The following is a 20,932-nucleotide window of genomic DNA, read 5'->3' on the forward strand; positions in this document are numbered from 1 at the left end:
TCACTACAAAAGCTGTGGTTTTATTTGTTTTTTTTTTTTAATAATTGAATCTTGACATATCATAGGTAAGTTACTAAAAAACAAGTGTCTTTGAAAATTGACACAACTGACTTAGAAAAACTGATAAAAATCCTAGGAAGACTGGAGATTTCTGTTCCTGTCCATGATAGAGTAAGAGGAATAGTTTCTGCTTTCCTTCTCTTAACCGTTAAAAAACAGAGCAAAATATTTGAAACAATTTTCAGATATTGAACATACTGGCTGTGATCTCTGAGAGAGAGGAAACCAAAGAATGTCTTATTTTTCCTTCGAGGGAGGGAAGCCAGTGGTCTTGTGCGGTGAAGAGGTAGATTTGCAAGTTTAGGGAGATCCAGTTGGCTAGTGTGTGCAAGACAGAGTATCAGAGAGGAGAGCTGTACAGAGTTAGAGCTCAGGAGTTGTGCAGAAGGTCCCCTTGTGTTCCCAGTTGAGTATTAGCCTGTGAAACTGGAGAAAACAACTGTAAAGGAGAAAGCAGAACAACTTCTGGAGCTTGTACAGGGCTGGAAATAGATCACTTACCCGACAACCAGAGTGGAGAAACCTTTTAACAGGCAAGACATTTGGAAAAGTACTCAGAAGGGTGCTACCTCAAAAGAGGGGCCTTTAGACCTTGATTGAAAGGTGCTCTCATATGATGAACACAGCTCAAAATCCAGTCTTGAAAGATAAAACTGTCACCGAGTATCTTAACTGCACCCACATTCTGTCAATAGGCCTAATAATGATACTTAGCTCACAGTATTGTCGTGAGTATGAAATGAGTTAAGGAATACATGTAAAGCACTCAGAATAGTGCCTGGTACAGGAAAGGAAAACAATAAAAAATAAAGGTAGACCACTTTACTAGGATGGCTACTATAAACAAACAAATAAAACACACAGAAAATGGTTGGCGAAGATGTGGAGAAATTGGAACCTTTACATACCATTAGGGAAATGTAAAATGGTACAGCTTCAATGGAAAACATAAGGCAGCTTCTCAAAAAATTAAAAATAGGATTACCATGTGATCCAGCAATTCTACTGCTAGGTATACATCCAAGAGAACTGAAAGTGTGTCAAAGACATACTTGTACATCCATGTCCATAGCAACATTATTCACAATAGCCAAAAGGTGGAAGCAACCCAAGTGTCCATTGTGGATGAATAGTTAAACAAAATTTACTATATATACAGTGGAATATCATGTAGCCTTAAAAAGGGAGGAAATTCTGACACATACTACAACATGGATGAAACTTGAGGGAGTTGCTAAATAAAATGAGCCAATCACAAAAGGAAAAATACTGTGTGATTCTACATACATGAGTAGTCAGACTTATGGAGAGAGAAATTAGAATGTGGTAGCCAAGATCTGGGGGGAAGAGGGAATGAGGAGTTGTTTATTAGGTATAGAGTTTTAGTTTTGCAAGATGTAAGGAGCTCTGGGGATTGGTTACACACGTGAATGTACTTACTGCTGAACTGTATACTTAAAAATGGGTAAGATGGTTTTTATATTATGTGTATTTAACTACAATTTAAAAAGAACATTAAAAAGTTATAGCAGGACTGTGGTAGAAAGTAAGAAAATAAAAATTACAAATATTAAGAATGAAAGGGAATATGACAGTTAGATGAAATAAACAAATGCCTTGTAAAACAAAATTTACCTAAAATGACACAAAATAAAATAGGAAATCTGAGTAGCTCTACATTAATTAAAGAAACAACTCATTTTCAACATATTTCTCAAGTGAGAACTCTGTATTCTGTTTCATTGGTGAATTCTCTCAAAAGTTCAAGGAAGATATAATAACAGTCTTTTTAAAAAGTTTTCAGAAAATAGAGCAAGAGAAAACACTTCCCAAAATGTTTTTTGAGGCATACACATTGGCAATTATGAAGCCAGGCTAAGATAATAAAATTACCAACCAACATCACTGACAAACATAGCTCAAAAATCTTTAAGATATACTGTCAGGTTTTCTTTTATGTACTGCAAAAAGTTACTATTTATCTCCACAGATTTTTGTGATGATTAAATTAAAAGCCAAGGATGAGCTGGTTCTTTGAAGGCAGTGAAATAATTCATTCTGGATATTCTTATTAATCCTGACCCTTGGCTACAGGAGGGAAAACAAGTGTGAAATATTTCCTTCCCTTTCTGCAAATAGCTCTCACATACTGCTTCCACCAGGTGGTGCTAAGATTCAGAAAGGAGTAGGGTGGTTAATTGATGCAGCTGGGAGGTGTGAGACAGCCCTGTCTCCAAGAACTTGAAGGAAACCCAACCAGCAAACAGGTATGTCTGACAACTATCTGAGCAATCACCAGGTGGCAGGGAGGTCCAGACATGGAGTATCTATGGATGAGGAGAGCCCAGTAATAGGAAACCCAGAAGCAAGGAGTTCTCACATCAGGGAAGATTGCCAGTAGCTCCCGAGGCTTCCTGGTGGTTTGAGGTTAAGCTGCAGAGGCTGGAACTGTAACAAGGAGAGGTGGTTGAGGAATAAAATAAGCATCAGGAGGCAGCAGTACCAGTACCCTCCGGGTCTGAAAGAAACTTTGGGCATAAATCTTAATTACTGCTCTACACGTAACAGTGTTGCTAATATTAATTGAATTCTGTTACCATTTCTTGATGAGTTCCTGACTTTCAAATACTATGCAGAGTACTTTAAGGATTCTGTCTCAGCTAATCCTCCAACTTTGGGAAGTTATCACTATCTGCATTTACAGATGGCTAAATTGGAACGCAGATTAAACAGTGTGTTTCCTAAACTGTGTTTCCTAAAAACATACAGCTGGTAATTAATGGGGCTAAGAAATGAACCTCTCTGTGCACCTATCTCTCTAGCTTCCTGCTGTGTTGCTGCAAATACCTATGAATCTGGTTCTGCTATTGGAAGTGCTTATGAAATACAAATGTGAAAATTCAGGCAGCAGAAGGCGGAGTTGAGTCAAAACGTTTCAATTTCATTCATTTTGTACTCATTCCTTAGCCTTACCTTTTTAATGAGGTATAATTAATTAAAGTCCAGAATATAATCCAAATAATTTGTTTTTTTCCTAATATTATAAACAGGTTTTTTGAGTAATATGAAATATTTAAATTTATATATATTTTGAATGCATTTTTTAACACAATTACATGTGAATAGAAAACAGCACATGTTAAAATTATGCTTGTTCATTCTCAGAAATGAATTGGCATTTTGTTATCTGGAATGAGAATAGAGGATCAGTTTTTTAAAAGTGACTGACTTCTGGGGAAAACACAACCTTAGTCATTTCACATTTTGTACAAGTTGAGGAGGTTCTGACAAAGTTTCATGTTCAAGCTTCCTATAGGGTAGCAATAAATAGGATTTACACCAGAGAAAAATATAAAGCTTCTAACAAAAACAGTTGATAAAATGTGTCTTGCAGTGACAATAGCATCCTATGTCAATAGAGAAGCATTAAATTCAAGTAGATACCCAGTTTACCAGATCACACTATAGTATTTTAGAAGAATCACACACACACACGCACACACACATACACGCACACACATACACACACACACGGATTTGTCTTTCAGTACATAGTCAAATTTGAGATTACCAAATCAGTATTTTCCATTATATGCAAAGTCTTCTAAATATATAGTATGTAAAAAATATGAGAACTATTTGTATTAAGGCAAGGAGAACTCAAAACAATCATTTTCACAAATGTAGCTTAGAGTCAAGGTTAATCAGAGTTTGAAATGAGTTAAATAGCTCCTTTAGAAAGTCAGCTAAATAAAAGAAATGAAGCAGCCTTTTCCTTCCTGAACCTTTCAACCAGAGTCAAAGTAGTTCAAAATAAGGTCAGTTCTTTGCCATTTGGGTTATATTAAAATAGCTCTTTTGGGAAAATAGCATACCACTAAATTATGTTACCTATTAGCCTTTAATATATATTAAATATACAAGGCAACTAATTTCATTTATATTTTTTGATTTGATTTGAGTTTAATACACTGTTCCTCTGTCTTGTTTCAGTTACTCTCTGGTGTAAACGCCAGTTTTAGATTGAACCATACTAATCTTTTGGAGTAATTTGAATGTTGGGATTTTTCTACTTTCCTTGGATTTTTTTTTTTTTTTTTTGATGATTTCAGCTATTTGTTTGCAGGATGCTATTGGCAGGAAAATCTCGATACACGCTCTCTTCCACTCATTTACTAAACATGTATTTCTTATTCCCCTCCTATGTGCCAGCGCTGTGCTAGCCAATGATGCTATATCAGTGAGTAATACAGAGATGTTTTTCCTTTATATTCCCATAAATGTCTATTTTGGTATGAAAAACTAATAATAAGCAAGCTCTTACTGTGGTCATGTATGTTATAAAGCAGAAATTCAGGGCTTTGTTGGAGCATCTGTCATAAGGATTGACCTTTATCTTACAGGGATAAGGTTCAGATGATAGGTAGAATTACAAGGCAAGATTTCAGAAAGAAATCTGTATAAAGTCTTTGGAGGCAAGACAGAGTGCATTTCAGGACAAAAGAAATTTGAGGTACCTGAGACCTGTCAGCTGAGGGTCAATCTTAAACACAATTTTAGTGAGTTTGAATTTTATCCTAAAGTCTGTGGAAAATTATTAAAGGACATTAAGCATGAGAATAATAGAGTTAAAATGGAGTTTTGGATAGACCACATGTTACTTGGATGTAAGATGGAGAGTAATTTGGGCTGTCATGGGGTATGAGGATGTAATGGAAGACAGAGGCCATTTCGGTCATCTGAGTGACAGAACATGGTGGCTTAGGCTGGCCTGATAGTACTTTGTGTAGGGAGGTCCGTGCTCCAAACAACTCGACTTCTCACGCAAAACCCATGAAATGTGATTTTCCTGGAAAGTCCCTTATGAGTCCTTCACATTACGAAAGAAGATCTAACCATAGAATGCCCTAAAAACTTATTATTTTTTAATTAATCCTCTTGACTGTACCTTGAAATAGAATATCGTCTACCAAAGATTTTTTTAGCCACTTGCTTCTATTTATCTTACTGAAGCAGTAATTTTAAGATGTTTAGAGAGGCTTAGTAGTATCAAATGAAATTTGCTATTTAAGCAGTTTTTTCTATTTTGTCCATGTTTTATTTGCATACTCTGCCTATGATTAATGAAGAACTATTTTTTTAAGCTCTTTGTTGGAATATAATTGCTTTACACTTTTGTACCAGCTTTTGAGGTACACCAAAGTGAATCAGCTGTATTAATGAAGACCTATTTGAGTAGAATCAGTAGATAGATGATAGATAGATAGATAAATGTCTATATATAGTATTTATAAGTAAAGAAGTATTTTTGGTAAATAAGCCAAGTTTTTAGCTACAGGGAAATTAGTTTACAAATTAATATTTTACATTATCAGAAAGTGTTACAGGGAGCAAGGCATTTTGCAATTACTATCTCATTAGATACATGGAATATATATTTCATCTTTTCCAACTTTTTAAATTAGCATTCTTCCTTTAACCTAAACAGTAAAGATTAAAAGACAACTGGTCAAATTAATAATACCTTTGAGGGGGTTGGATATTAATTATAAGGCAAATGGTAATTTTAGATACTTTATCATGAGGGAAAAACTTAGAATCACTGACAAAAAGCATAGCAGAGAAACGTATTTTTAATATTTAATTATCACCTTGGAGATCTAACAGATATCATAACAAAACAGACAAATGATGCATGCCTTTGCAAAGGCAAAAGATTAACCAAAACCAACTTTTATCATTGTATAATTCTTTTTTAAAAAAAATTTTAACTGACCCTAATAATTACCAACACACCACTGTTCCTGCTTACATTTATGACAGGATACAATTTCATTTTTAAATTCATTCAAACACATAATTCAGGGTAAATGAGAAATAAAGTAATTGGTCAGATTGTCAGAGGCAAGCTGACATTTGGTAACGAAGGTCACTGGCGTCTAAACGTGTGGACACTGACTCCTAAGGGAACTGAGAAGTGCTCGCCCTATGTCACACACATACTTTAGCTGTCTCCCTCACCATGAAAAGATCTTGAGACCAAATACTAAGGTTGTAAGTAGACTAATAAAAGGGAGACAGGTCCAAACCATGGCTCTGAGCAAGATCTAACCTTACTGACTCTCAAGAGGGTTTAATCCAAATAGCTAATTATGAAACAGATGCTCATCCAAATAATTAGGACATTGATTTTCTTTTTATCCCCAATAATATACAAAAGAAATGTAGTTTAATTTGAATAATCTAATTTATTATATTCTAATTCTAAAATATATTTCTAATAATTTCTTTTATATAAATATATGTATATATATTCTTTTAAATAGGGGAATTTTATAAATAATATTTTTTTATTTGTAATAATGTCTTATAACTGATTTTTAAGAAAGCAATGGAAAGAAGGAGAAGGGTGATAATTTTAAAATCCACAACAAGGAAGCACTGGAACAGACAATTGAAATAACTTAGTCCATACATCTTATTTTTCAAATAGGAAACAAATATATCATTCCTCAATTAGAATTAAGATGTAGTCCTCATAAATCTGTTTAGTGTTCTTCCCATGACATTATCTCATGACTTCTGTAGTCATTGCTTAATCTGACATTTAAAACATTGTATGAAGTCTTTGATCCTGTAACAGGTCACATTTACCCTAATGGGAAAAAAAAAAAAATCTCTTAGCTTGGAGAGCTGATACAAAGGGGCAGTAGTTAGCTGGCCACTACTGAGGTTACATAGCTATGTGATCTCACTAGGTCATTGAGAAGAGTTTATGAAGTACATCATACAATTTTCTGCCCAAGGAAAGAAAGGAGGAACCATTTGTCAATTGAATGTCATCCACTTTTGGTCAAAGTCCTGGCTCCGTGGGGCATGAATTCCCCCCACAGGTAAGTTGAGTATGCAGGAATGCCCAGATGGTTGCTCTGAATGCCCCAAGCTGCCCACTAGTGAAGCCCCAGGGTAGGAATCAGGAGACACAGGTTAACATAAGTCAAGTTACTATTAAGTTGCACGTGCATGAAATTAGACAGTACAGAACTTGCCACTGCAGCGCTGGTTAGAATAAGTGGTGGGTCTGGGAAGCTTGGCAGTGTGTGTAAGAAGTGTCTGATATAGATGCTATCATCACGATTATATGCATGATGACCTACAGGCTAAGGAAGCCTACGTTACCCAAGCCGTATGTTGGAAGGTAACAAAGCCAGATGTCTGTATGATTCCAGAGCCCTTGTCTGGAACCACTGAGTGTTGCTTTCTCAGGCATATATTGTTGTTAAAGAAAACTTACATAATATATACCCAGCAGAACTTTTTCAGGATGAGGTAGCTGCAGTACTGTTTTCCCCTTTGTATTGCTTATAAAGCATGATTAAGATAAGGATGCAGGGCTCTGCGACTTCACAGAGAGACATTTCTAGATGAGGAGGTAAAACTCACCCAGAAGATAGAACAGTCTCTTCAATAAGTGGTGCTGGGAAAACTGGACAGCTACATGTAAAGGAATGAAATTAGAACATTTTCTAACACCATATACAAAAATAAACCCAAAATGGATTAGAGACTTAAATGTAAGACCAGAAACTATAAAACTAGAGGAAAACATAGGCAGAACACTCTGACATAAATCACAACAATATTTTCTTTTTGGATCAGTCTCCTAAAGCAAAGGAAATAAAAGTGAAAGTAAACAAATGGGACCTAATTAAACTTAAAAGCTTTTGCACAGCAAAGGAAACCATCAACAAAGTGAAGAGACAACCTACTAAATGTGAGAAAATATTTGCAAATGGTATGACCAACATGCATAAACAGCTCATACAACTCAACATCAAAAAAACCAAACTACTTGATTAAAAAATGAGCAGAAGACCTGGATAGACATTTTTCCAGCGAGGACATTCAGGTGGCCAACAGGCAGATGAAAAGATGCTCAACATTGCTAATCATCAGGAAAATGCAAACCAATACCACAATGAGGTACTACCTCACACCTGTCAGAATGGCCATCATTAAAAAGACCACACATAACAATTGTTTGCGAGGATGTGGAGAAAAGGGAACCCTCATACACTGTTGGTGGGAATGTAAATTGGTGCAGCCACTTTGGAAAACAGCATGAAGGTTTTTCAAAAAATTAAGAGTAGAACTACCATATGAAAAAACAAAAACACTAATTCAAAAAAGATACTTGCACCTCAACATTCATAGCAGTATTATTTACAGTTATTCAGATATGGAAGCAACTTATGTGTCCATCAACAGATGATAAAGAAGATGTGAGACACACACACACACACACACACACACACACAATGAAATATTACTCAACCATAAAATAGAATGAAATTTTGCCATTTGCAATAACATGAATGGACTTGGAGTGTGTTATGCTAAGTGAAATAAGCCAAAGAGAGAAAAATACTGTATGATATCACTTATATGTGAATGCTAAAAAGTACAATAACCTAGTGAATATAACAAAAAAGAGACTCACAGATATAGAGAACAAACCAGTAGTTACCAGGGAGAGAAGGAAGAGGAGAGGGGCAATAAAAGAGCAGAGGATTAAGAGGAACACACTATTATGTATAAAAGAAGCTACAGGGATATATTGTACAATATGGGGAATATAGCCAATATTTTATAATAACTCTAAATGGAATATAACATTTAAAAGTTGCAAATCACTATATTGTATACCTGTAATATATAATATTATACATTAACTACATGTCAATTAAAAACTTGTAAAAAAAAGTAAAAAATATTGACAAAATGAAATAAAATGGAAAAAAGAAAATGGGAGAACACCTTAGTAACCTCTGCAGATGGCGGGCCCCCAGGCTGGCCTGGGCAAGTATCTCTTTGATGGGCTCACCCTCGAGCGCAACTAGATGCTTCTGGAGCCCAGCAGCCTTGAGGAGCCCCTCTGCATCCCCCTTGTGTCAGGGCTCTGCCTGGGTCTCTCCCTGCTGCACTAGGCAGCTTTTTAACCACTCTGGAACCCTCTCCCAAGTTGTGGACCAAATGGAAATAAAAGTTTTTGCCGGGAAAAAAAATGATTCAAGGTCATAATTGATAACAAAACAGCTGGGAATTGCTTCCCCAACAGCTGAATCTGTGAAGATATCTATTGGTAAAGTAAAGCGATAGGAGGCCTTTGTGCTTCCCTGAGAAGAAGACCTTAGGAATCTAACCACAAATCAATAACCAGAAATATGGATGCATTTTATTTGTTCCTGGGTTAGGGAGAAAAGAACTGTTCGTGAGGCAGTCAAAGGCTTCCTCAGTGTTCAAATCCAGCCCAGTCCTAGGTCTGTACCATGATTTCCCTGATTTGCCTGCTAAGAGGACACATGTTCATCTACATACTAATGAGACATTGTGGACACTGCCAGAGTAAGAGAGAGCTCAGTCCTGCCATGCTTGGAGGGGTCATGTTTCCACTGCCTTTAGAGCTACTACCTGACTGATCCTGGAAACTCCTGCTGCCTGATATTCCGGGTCCTTAGGACTTTAGTCTGAGTGTGGAGGGGAGGGCACTGCTCTCTCCATTGAATTTCAGTTTTCTTCCTTCTGAGCTTGAAAATTACCCCTTGGGCCTTCAACATGCATTTACTGGTCTTAAAAAAGATTATTAATGCTAAAAATTCTAATTTCCTACATCAAATGGCTTCAGTCTAAACCCAAGCTATTCACGCACAGAAACAGTGAAAAACAAGAATTGCTATAAAATCCAGGGTAGACTCACTCACAGTGGCAGTCCTAACAGTCACATGTGTGCTTGTGGCTTGATACTTTACTCCTCTTCATTGACCAAACTGACTTTATCCCACCAACCTCAAAACAAACAAATGAGCAACCATTGGTTTTACACATCAAGTATGTCTTTGCTGATCACTGTAACAAATCGTTATCTTAATTACAATCTACAATGTCGAAAAATACCTCCTTTTACTTTCTCTACCCTGAATGTTGAAGACCTTAGGATTGTAATTAAAATGCAAAAGAAAATGATTACTACAATATAAAAGCCTTCATGGTACAGTCAATATGTTTTCACATCTCCTATTTGTTTTTTCCCCACTTTCTCTACATGAATTGATGTTGTCAGTATTGGTTCAATTATGTTAAATACAAGCAATAAATGGTGTTTAAACAGGTGGTTGTCAAAGCAATATTTTATAACTAAGAATGACTGTGTTTCTTATTTTATTGAAAGATATAAAAATATAGAAAATACTTTTATATCTAGCAAATATTTTTATACCTAGTAGAATTCCTCCTTCTCCCTCTCAGCCCTATACCCTGTAATGTTGAAGGCAGAATGCCTATTTTTCTATTCTCCTCCAACTTGGGTGAAAATGAAGATGATGACTCTGTGTGTGTGTCTATGTGTTTTGTGGAAAGGGATGTTTGTATTCAGGCAATTATAGCTTGCTGATAAAGTATTAGTAGTTAAGTTTTCAAGTATTCCTTCCTATTCTCAGAGTGAAGATGCCTGTCTCACCATAGTGTCCTATGTCTATTCCCAAAGTCTCTTTAGAAATTAGTACAGAGATGGTGATATTTTTGTTGTTGTTGTTCACTCTTTGGCCATTCTTCTCTCTTTCTCATATAATGTGTTTGAAATTGTGTCCTAATTATAGTTTAAGTACAAATTAATTTGTTCATCCACTCATTTTAAATTTTATATATAGATTCATTCATTCATACATATGTAATTAGTGAATTCATAAATTTGGCTAATTTTTTTTTAATCGAAGTATAGTTGTTTTACAATGTGTTAGTTATAGGCATACAGCAAAGTGATTCAGTTTATATATGCATATGTGTATATATGTGTATGTGTATATATATATATTCTTTTCTGATTCTTTTCCATTATAGGTTATGACAAGATATGAATATAGTTCCCTGTGCTATACAGTAGACCATTGTTGTTTATCTATTTTATATATATAGTAGTATGTATCTGTTAATGCCAAACTCCTCATTCATCCTTTGCCTCACCCCCAGCTTCCCCTTTGGTAACCATGTGTGTTTTCTATGTGAGTCTATTTCTGTTTTGTAAATAAGTTAATTTATATCATTTTTTTTTTAGATTCCACATATAAGTGTTAGCATGAGATATTTGTCTTTCTCTGACTTACTTCGCTTAGTATGATAATCTCTCTAGGTCCATTTTATTGCTTTTTGAAAAATATGTTTGCAGGCCCTATAATAAGTAAATAGTTCTCAAAAATAAAAACAAAAATAAGCTTCTGCCCTTGAAAATCTTCCAGTGAGGCATAATATAGATTGGCCTTATTTTTTAAACATTCACAATATAAAAATACCAAGCATGGTTACGGATGTATATGCAGAGTATAAAGGAGCACAGAGAGGGTGCCCAGAGGAGTGGGGTGAGATATTGTTCAGCTGAATCTTAAAGGACTAAGTAACAGCTCTGGGTACTTTAAAAATATATCATCCGGCTGACTGTCATAGACTTGATTAAAAGTTAAGGTTTAACTTCAAAATTCACAGTCACAACTTTAAAAAGTATAGAATTTTAACACATATTTAGGATAATAAGTCCTGTCTCTTTCAGAATCCCATTCCTTCACCTGTACAGACCTCCAGGTCCTTAAGAAACAGATGCCGTATATTGACTGCTTTAGCCTGTGTTGACCTCTGTTTGTCTCTAATCCAACCTATAACCCGTCGTTTTTCTTAGAAACAATAAAATCAAACTGTCCAGAAACCTAACTTACCTTGTAAAGGGCAAATTTAGACATTGTGTTCATTGTGTTGTTTTTGACTGCAGTGTTAAAGGAGTATTCTGTTTAACACCACTAAAAACAAACTGACAATACACTTCATAATTTTTTTTAGAAAAAATAAGCTAGTTTTTTTCCCTTAATGCAACAAACATTTTGACATGCCTCATTAGTTTGTATGTGAATAGATTAACTTAACCGTGCTAAAAACTTGAAGTCAGGGTTCTAATTTATTGGGTTCAAAAGACAAAGAAAATACTAAATTAACATGCTAGAAATTTTGACTTTTAACATGAATTTACTTGTGGGAAAGGAACTCACTTCCATGTATCTTTTGTAAAGCATCTGGCATAATAGTGCCCACTTAAAATATTCTATCATGTCATTTGGACCATCTTACAGTTATATTCAGTTATCAATGAGGAAACAGACTGTAAGACGTTAAATTATATGCCCAGTGTGATAAGATGAAGGATGAAAACTGTGACCTGTGTAACACTAGATATGAAAACACCACACTGTCTATTCTTACTATTTTCTTAAAGCTTTCTTCGTAGACAAAGGCAAAGAGGAAATAGGCTAATTCTACGCAAATGGATGCATGGCAGATCTATTCAATACATAATTTTTGTTTCATTTCATTGAGAAAAATAGTTGCATCTCTTTTAATTCTGACTATATGTAATAAATCGGGTCATAAAAATGAATCAAACAACACAGCAATCAAAATAACCTGAAATCTCAGTATCTTTTTTTAAGTAATTAATTAATTAATTAATTTACTTTATTGACTGTATTGAGTGTTTTTTGCTGTGCGCGGGCTTTCTTTTTGGTTGCGGTGAGTGGGGGCTACTCTTTGCTGTAGAGTGTGGGCTCCTCATTGCCATGGCTTCTCTTGTTGCAGAGCATGGGCTCTAGGCACGTGGGCTTCAGTAGTTGCGGCACATGGGCTCAGTAGTTGTGGCTCACAGGCTCTAAAGCGTAGGCTCAATAGTTGGGGCACATGGGCTTAGTTGCTCCGCGGCATGTGGGATCTTCCTGGAGCAGGGATCAAACCCGTGTCCCCTGCATTGGCAGGCGGATTCTCAACCACTGCGCCACCTAGGAAGCCCCTGAAATCTCAATATCTTGAAACACAGTGCACTGATATTTTGCTGGTTGTCCTCTAATATATATCTTTATGAATATGAACATATACATTATATTACATATATGCACAGAATCATACCAGACATGGGATTATACGAAGGCCAACTTTTTTAGGGTATCTTTTTCTTGGCATCTCTAACCTGTCTCTTTCTCTCTCCCTGTTTCCCAGGTCACTAGTATTTCAAAAGCTTTGTTCAATGCCATGCAGTCATATGCATATACACACATTTGGTAATTGTCATCATTCATTTATAAAAGTGGGGTCACACTGCATGTATTTCTCTTTATCCCACTTTATCCACTTATATATGGCCTATAATGATTGGCTTTGTCCATGTCATATTTTCAGACTTCATCCATGTTGTAGCATACATAGATACTTCATTCTTTTTTATTGATGAGTAAGATTCTGTTGTAAGAATACACCATATTTTATTGTCTATTCATCAATTGATGGACATTTGAATCACTTTCACTTTTGGCTATGATATATGATGCTACTTTGAACATTGGTGTACAACATTTTGTGTGAAAATTTGCTCTCAATACTCTTGGGTATATACATTGGAGTGGAATTTCTGGGTCACATAAGAAGTCTATGTTTAACATTTGAAGGATGGCCAAACAGTTTTCCAAAGTGATTACATTCCTCCAATTCCACCAGTATGTAAGAATGATTTCTCTACATCCTTACCTCGACTTTTTATTTCCTGTCTTTTATATTTTAATCATTCTGAGGAGGTGTGAAGTTTAAGCTCTTATCATGGTTTTGATTGGCAGTCCCTTCGTTACTAATGATGCTGAGCATCTTTAATGTGCTTATTGGTATTTTTTATATCTTTTTTTTGGGATTAAAATCTATTCAAGTATTTTGTCCTTTAAAACTTGTTTATTATTGAGTTATCTTTATATATTCAGGATACAAGTGCCTTATCAGATATATAGTTTGTAAATATTTTCTCTTGATCTGTGGGTTTTCTTTTCACCTTCTTGATGGTGTCCTTTAAATACATTAAAATTTTTAACATACTTTTGTTTTCTTTGTTACTTGGGCTTTTGGTGTTACATCTCAGAAACAATTGCCTAATCCACCATCACAGATGTGTATGTCTATCTTTTGGGAAAAATTGTATTGTTTTTAGACGTTACATGTAGGTCTTTACACACTCTTCCATCTGCCCCTTCTCCCTTGCTGCACTGAGATGTTTAAATCTCAGCCAAAACGTTGCTTCCTCTTTGTAGCCTTCTTGACACTTCTTCCCTACTCCTATGCCCCGACCACTACCCTCCTTAATTAATTTTGAGTTAATTTTTATATACAGTGTGATCTAGGAGTCCAATTCAATCTTTTGCAGATAGATATCCGGTTGTCCTAGTACCATTTGTTGAAAGGATTGTGCTTTCCATATTGAATTGTTTTGGCACTCACATCTAAAACAAACTGACCATAAATATGAGGGTTTATTCTGGACTTTCAGTTATATTCCACTGATATGTTTGCCCTTGCATCAGTGCTGCACTGTCTTGATTTCTGTAGATTTATTGTAAGTTTTGGAATAGAGAAATATAAGTCCTCCTCCTTTGTCCTTCTTTTTCAAGATTGTTTTGACTCTTCTGGGTTGCTTGTATTTTCATATGAATTTTAGGATCAGCTTGTCAATTTCTGAAAAAGAGCCAGGTGGGATTTTGATAACAAGTGGGTTGAAACTTTAGATTAATTTGGGCATGTTTAACATTACTAAATTCTACAGTCCATGAATGTAGGAGGTCTTTCCATTCATTTAATTCTTCCTTAATTTCTTTCAATGATATTTTATAGTTTTCAGTGACTCCCCATATTTGCCCATTTGTTTCTCTAATCTTGGGGACAACAATTTCCCCTGTGTCCTCCCCTCTTTTCCAGATCCAAGAATAGCTGTTTTTGTTTGTTTGTTTGTTTGTTTGTTTGTTTTCTTCCCTGGTATACTGAGCTTTTTAATTTTGTTAGGATGGAGTAGCTACTGCCAAGCTTCTGACATACAGAACCAGGAACCAGAAGTCCCCTTTGATTCTTAAAACATGATTTCCTTCAGTTCTTTGAAAAATATTGAAAATAGCTGATTAAAAATTTTTTTCCTGGTATTTTCACCAATAGGCTTCCTGAGAGATGATTTTCATTGACTACTTTTTCTGTGTATGGGTCATGCTTTCCTGTCTCATATATATATATGTGAAACACATATATATGTACATATATATTTATATATATCAATTTTTTTGAAATAACATTTTGAGTAGTACAATGTTTCAGTCCTAGAAATTTGATTCCCTTTCTCCTTAGTGTTTCTTTTTGTTATAGTTTATGTCATTAACATTCATTTAGTGAATTTGCGGAACTAATTCTTAAAGATTGATATTCCTTCTCCTATGACCTGCAATCTGTCTTAGTCTCCACCTGCTGCTTGTCTAAGTTCTTGAGGGCAGCCAGAGGGAAGAGCTTTGGGCCTTTGCCTATGTTTGCTAGGCATGTGCATAGCCCTGCACATGCATGTGGACTTCTACACCCCTGGGATATGTCAGAGCTTTTCAGATTCTCTGTTCTTATTCACCAGTTGTTGTTTTTTTAAAATTCTTTGATAAAATATTTGTGTGACCCAACTGGTTTCACCACCTCAGGCAGTTGTAATATTAGCAGATGCCCCTGATTGATTTTGACAAATGCCTTGGGGATTGGACTGTTTATAGAAAGCAAGTTCTGAGTCAGGTCCTGTGAATGGGGCTTTTTCAGGAATCTTGCAGACAATAGAGACTATTCTCTGGGAGAAGATATTTGCAAATCTTATATCTGATAAAGAGTTAATAGCCAAAATATGTAAAGAACTTGTACAACTCAACAACAACAACAACAAAACCCCCAAACAACCTGATTAAAAAATGGGCAGAGGAGCTAAAGACATTTTTCCAAAGAAGACATACAGATGGATAGCAGGTACATGAAAAGATACTCAACATCACTAATCATCAGCAAAATGCAAATCAAAACCACAATGAGATAGCACCTCATGCCTGTTAGAATGGCTATTATCAAAAAGGCAAGAAATAATAAGTGTTGGTGAGGATGTGGAGGAAAGGGAACACTCATACACTATTAGTGGGAATGTAAATTGGTACAGCCACTATGGAAAATAGTATGGAGATTCCTCAAAAAATAAAAAATAGAACTATCCGTCTATTCCACTTCTGGGCATTTAACCAAAGAATATGAAAACACTAATTCAGAAATATGTGTACTCCTATGTTCATAGCAGCATTGTTAATAATAGCCAAGATACGGTAACAGCCTAAGTGCCCATCAGTGGATGAATGGATAAAGAAGATGTGATATATATATCACATGTATACACACACACACACACAGGAATATTACTCAACCATTAAAAAAGATAAAATTTTGTCATTTGCAACAATGTGGATGAAACTTGAGGGTATTGTGGTAAGTGAAATAAGTCAGATGTAGAAGACAAATACCATATGCTTTCTCTCTTGTGGAATATAAAAAGCAAACAAACAAAAACCCCAAATAAATGAACAAACCAGATAAAAAAAAGCATGCAGATACAGAGAATAGTGCAGTGGTTACTGGAGGGGAGGGGGTAGGACAAAGACTAAATGGGTAGAGTGTCAACTGTATGATAATGGATGAAAATTAATTTTTTGGTGATGAGCAGACCGTAGTATGTACTGCACTAGGAGTATAAGGTCATGCACATGAAGCTTATATAATGTTATAAACCAGTGTTATCTCAATAAAAAAATAGTAAATTCTCTGGAGGTGGGGCTTTTAGGGAAGCCCTAAACCTGTCCTGCCTCCTCTGGTGGCTCCTGGGTAGCTGGTGTATAATTGCTATGGTTGTGAGGTTAGTTTTCAAGGCTCCTGGGGAGCAGCGATGAGAATAGTACTGATTAAAGGCTACGAAGCTCTTTGTTCTTACAAAACTTAGCCATTTTTCTGATGTGTTCAGTGGGAGGCCATGGGTATGAGAATATAGAGGTTGAGCAGATTGTTCTTTGAATTGTTGCTTTTGGTTAATTTACAGAGTTTTTAAAAAGTTGATTTTAATCATTTTTGCCAGCATTCTCTTTACTTTTATAGATGAAGAGAATTTTGTAGATCTTTACTCTGCTATCCCAGAAGTGCCTCAGTGTGTGCATGTTTTTATGGACTACTGCATTTATTTCTATGGCTTAGAATTCTAAAAGCAGGATTGCTGGCTTAGGGACATAAATATATTTAGTTACATTAGGTATTACAGTTCACTTTCTACAATGGCTCTAAATATTCACATCTTATTAGAAGCTTCGAGGCAAACATTTTCCTCTTTTTGTTTCAGTCTGAAGGATTCAAAGTCTTAATGATTATTGAAATTCAAAGTCTTATCATAGGTTCATTGAATATTTGGGCTTGAGCCTTCATAGATTTCCTTTGCCTATTCATCTAGTAGACTGTCTTTTTTTTTCTTCTTAATGTATATTAAATATTTTGGAATTCAATATTTATCTGTACAACTTTAGGATAGAAATTTTTTATAGTGAAAGAATTCCATATACTAAAACATTTCATAGAACTTTTCTAACAAAAGAAGAGCTACTAAAAAGCGTAACTGTCAAAAAGGCCGGTGAGTATACAATGTGGTATGGAGGAGAAAATAAATGCAAGAAAAAAAATTACATAAAGTTAACTTCAGAGCAAGTTTTATCTTACAGGAAAGTTTTTAAAGTGCAATGTGTTTGATTCCTACTCCATTTTCTGAGTGGCAGAGAAAGTTCCAGAAACCCATTTTTCTCTACCCTTCAATACCAACTGCCTTGAACTTAATAAATCTCACTGTGGCCTTTATATTTATATCAACCAATAAAGGACACCTGGATTTCCTGGTCACCCTTCACTTACTGTGGACTAATCTCCAAAAAGTACTATAGATTGCCTATTCCTTCCTCTCCTTCCATGTCCCCCTAACTCCTGAAATTCTTTTTTTTTTAATTTTTATTTTATATTGGAGTATATTTCATTAACAATGTTGTGTTAGTTTCAGGTGATCAGCAAAGTGATTCAGTTATACATATACATGTATCTATTCTTTTTCAAATTCTTTTCTTATTTAGGTTGTTATATAATATTGAGCAGCGTTCCCTGTGCTATGCATTGGGTCCTTGTTGGTTATCCATTTTAAACGTAGCATTGTGTACAGGTAAACCCCAAACTCCCTAGCTATCCCTCATTACCCTTCCCTCATGGTAATCAAGAGTCCATTCTCTAAGTCTGTGAGTCTGTTTCTGTTTTGTAAATAAGTTCATTTGTGTCATTTTTTTTGTACTGTGTCCTCCAAAATTATTTATTACCAAAAAATATTCTGTATCTTTAACCTGTCTCTGAAAGTTATCTTCTCCCTCCTATTAGGAAAGTTACCTTATAGCCTTGGCTCTCCTTTGAAGGCATTGCTTCCCCTAGCACTTTCTCATGATGGCTGCTTTCTTCCTCTGTCCTTCTTTCAGTGGGCCTAGAGTGGGTATCAGTATCCTCACTGACACCTTCAGAACATTTACTCTTTCTCCTCTCTTACACCCCGGCTTTGAATCTCAAGCATCAGCTTTGATCACACACTACCCTCTTTGTGATCCATTGACCCCTGAGTCATCCCCCTTCAGCTTCCTGTCACTCTCTCCAGTGATCTTCTCTTAAATGATCTTGCCTCCTACCCTACCTCCTGCCCTCATTCCTTACATCCTCCTCCTCTGAATGCCACCTCCTACCTTTCTAGTTTACTCCGTATAGTACCCCAGCCCCAAAAATCTTTTGGATCTTTCCAGGACTTCCAATGCATTGATCCTAACACATTTTCACTTTCCCTCACAATGACGATGCCTTCATTTCCCTCTATACCCAGAGTAAATTTCATGATAAATCATTATAAAAACAACCTGTGTAGATCTCAACTCTTTTTTTCCCCTTGATACTTCATCATTTTTGATCTTGGAAAAACTATAATCCTGGTTAAATACAACCATCCATCTAGTTCACCTTTATACTTGTGTCGCTAAGTACAGCTGGAAAAAATGTACCACCACACTGACTGATCGTCCACAGGATGGATTCGGTGCTGTCAAATGTTCATATATCCCTCCTTCCACTTGCCTGGCTGATTAATTCCCGTGTATACCTCTATCCCTAAGTCCACAAAGCCTCCTCTTCCATCTTTACTCCCAGTTGATGTTTGATCTATAGCTCTCCTTCACTGAGAAAATGTGTGAAATCAGCAGAAAGCATCCACATACAGGCCTATCAGCATCTGACCATGTACTCTGCTTTCCTGCTTATTACCAGAGTCATATTATTGCTGCCTCTATCCAAAGCCAGTCACAACACTTATGCAGTAGTTGCTTGCCTGCTTTCCTGTGCAAGGACATTATTCCAGAAAGCCTTTTCTCTCTTACATGGTTCTATTACATTCACATGTGCCGTTAACAATTTCATCTTTCTGAAAAAATTTTAAAAAAATCTATCTTGACCCCACTTCAAATGCCTACCAGTCCGTTTATTTTCTAACTTTTGTAGAAAAATTCCTGTAAATATTTTCTACACTTTATCTCTAAATCTTATTCTAACACTCTTTCATACTATTACTATCAGTAGTACCCAATTTTCAGGGAACTATCCCCCTCAGGGTTATTGCATCCAATTGACTATTTATTACTTGAAATTCAAATATATTAGTAGCGGTGGACAATTATCATTGCCTAAGAATCTTTCTGTTGCTTATGGTTCAAAACCTACTTAGATATTAAAAGATTTTTGTAGTTAGATTTGCTGACCTGGATAAGTTCTCATTTCTAGGAATGGGGAGGGGGAGGGAGAGTAAACTATCAACACTATATTGTGCGTCTCCAGAACTTATTCATCTGGCATAACAAACTTTATACCTGTTGGACAACAGTTCCCCATTTCCACTCCCCTGAGCTCCTGGAAACCACCATTCTTCTCTCTGCTCCTATGAGTTTGACAATTTTAGATTCCTAACACCATCAGTGTTTGTGACTGGCTTATTTCACTTAGCATGACGTTCTCAAGTTTCATCCATGTTGCTGAATATGCCATGATTTCCTTATTTTTCAAAGCTGAATAATATTCCATTTTATGTGTGCACCATTATGTATACACCATATTTTCTTTATCCATTCATTCATTGATGGATATTTAGGTTGTTTCTATATTTTGGCTATTGTGAATAATGCTGCAATAAATATGGGAATGCAGAGATCGGCCTTGCAGTGATTTATTGGATATGACATCAAAACACAGAAAACAAAAGCTAAAGCAGATAACTAGAACTGTGTCAAACTAAAAACTTCTGTACAGCAAACAAAACAAAACCAAAAACTGAAAACAACAACAAAAAATCAACAAAATTAAGAGGCAATCTACAGAATGGGAGAAAATATTTGCAAACCTTATATCTGATAAGAGGTTAGTATACAAAATATATAGGGAACTCCTACAGCTCAGTAACAAAAACAAAATGAAACAGAAAACCTGACTAGAAAATGAACAAAGGATTTGAATAGCCATTTCTCTAAAGAAGAGATACAAATGACCAACTGGTACATGAAAAGGTGTTACTCATCACTAACCACCAGGGAATGCAAATCAAAGCCACAATGAGATATCACCTGATACCAATTAAGTTAGCTATTCTCAAAAAATAGAAAAGTAAAGATAAGCATTGGTGAGGATTGGAGGAATTGAAACCCTTGTGCACTGTTGGTGGGAGTGTAAAATGTTGAAGCTGCTATGGAAAACAGTATGGAGGTTTCTCAAAATTTAAAATTAGAACTACCATATGATCTAGCAATCCACTTCTGAGTATATGTCCAAAAGAACTGAAATCAAGATTGCAAAGAGAAATTAATTTCATTTCCTT

This window comes from Hippopotamus amphibius, chromosome 2, assembly GCF_030028045.1.
Source record: "Hippopotamus amphibius kiboko isolate mHipAmp2 chromosome 2, mHipAmp2.hap2, whole genome shotgun sequence".
NCBI classification, from domain to species: Eukaryota; Metazoa; Chordata; class Mammalia; order Artiodactyla; family Hippopotamidae; genus Hippopotamus; species Hippopotamus amphibius.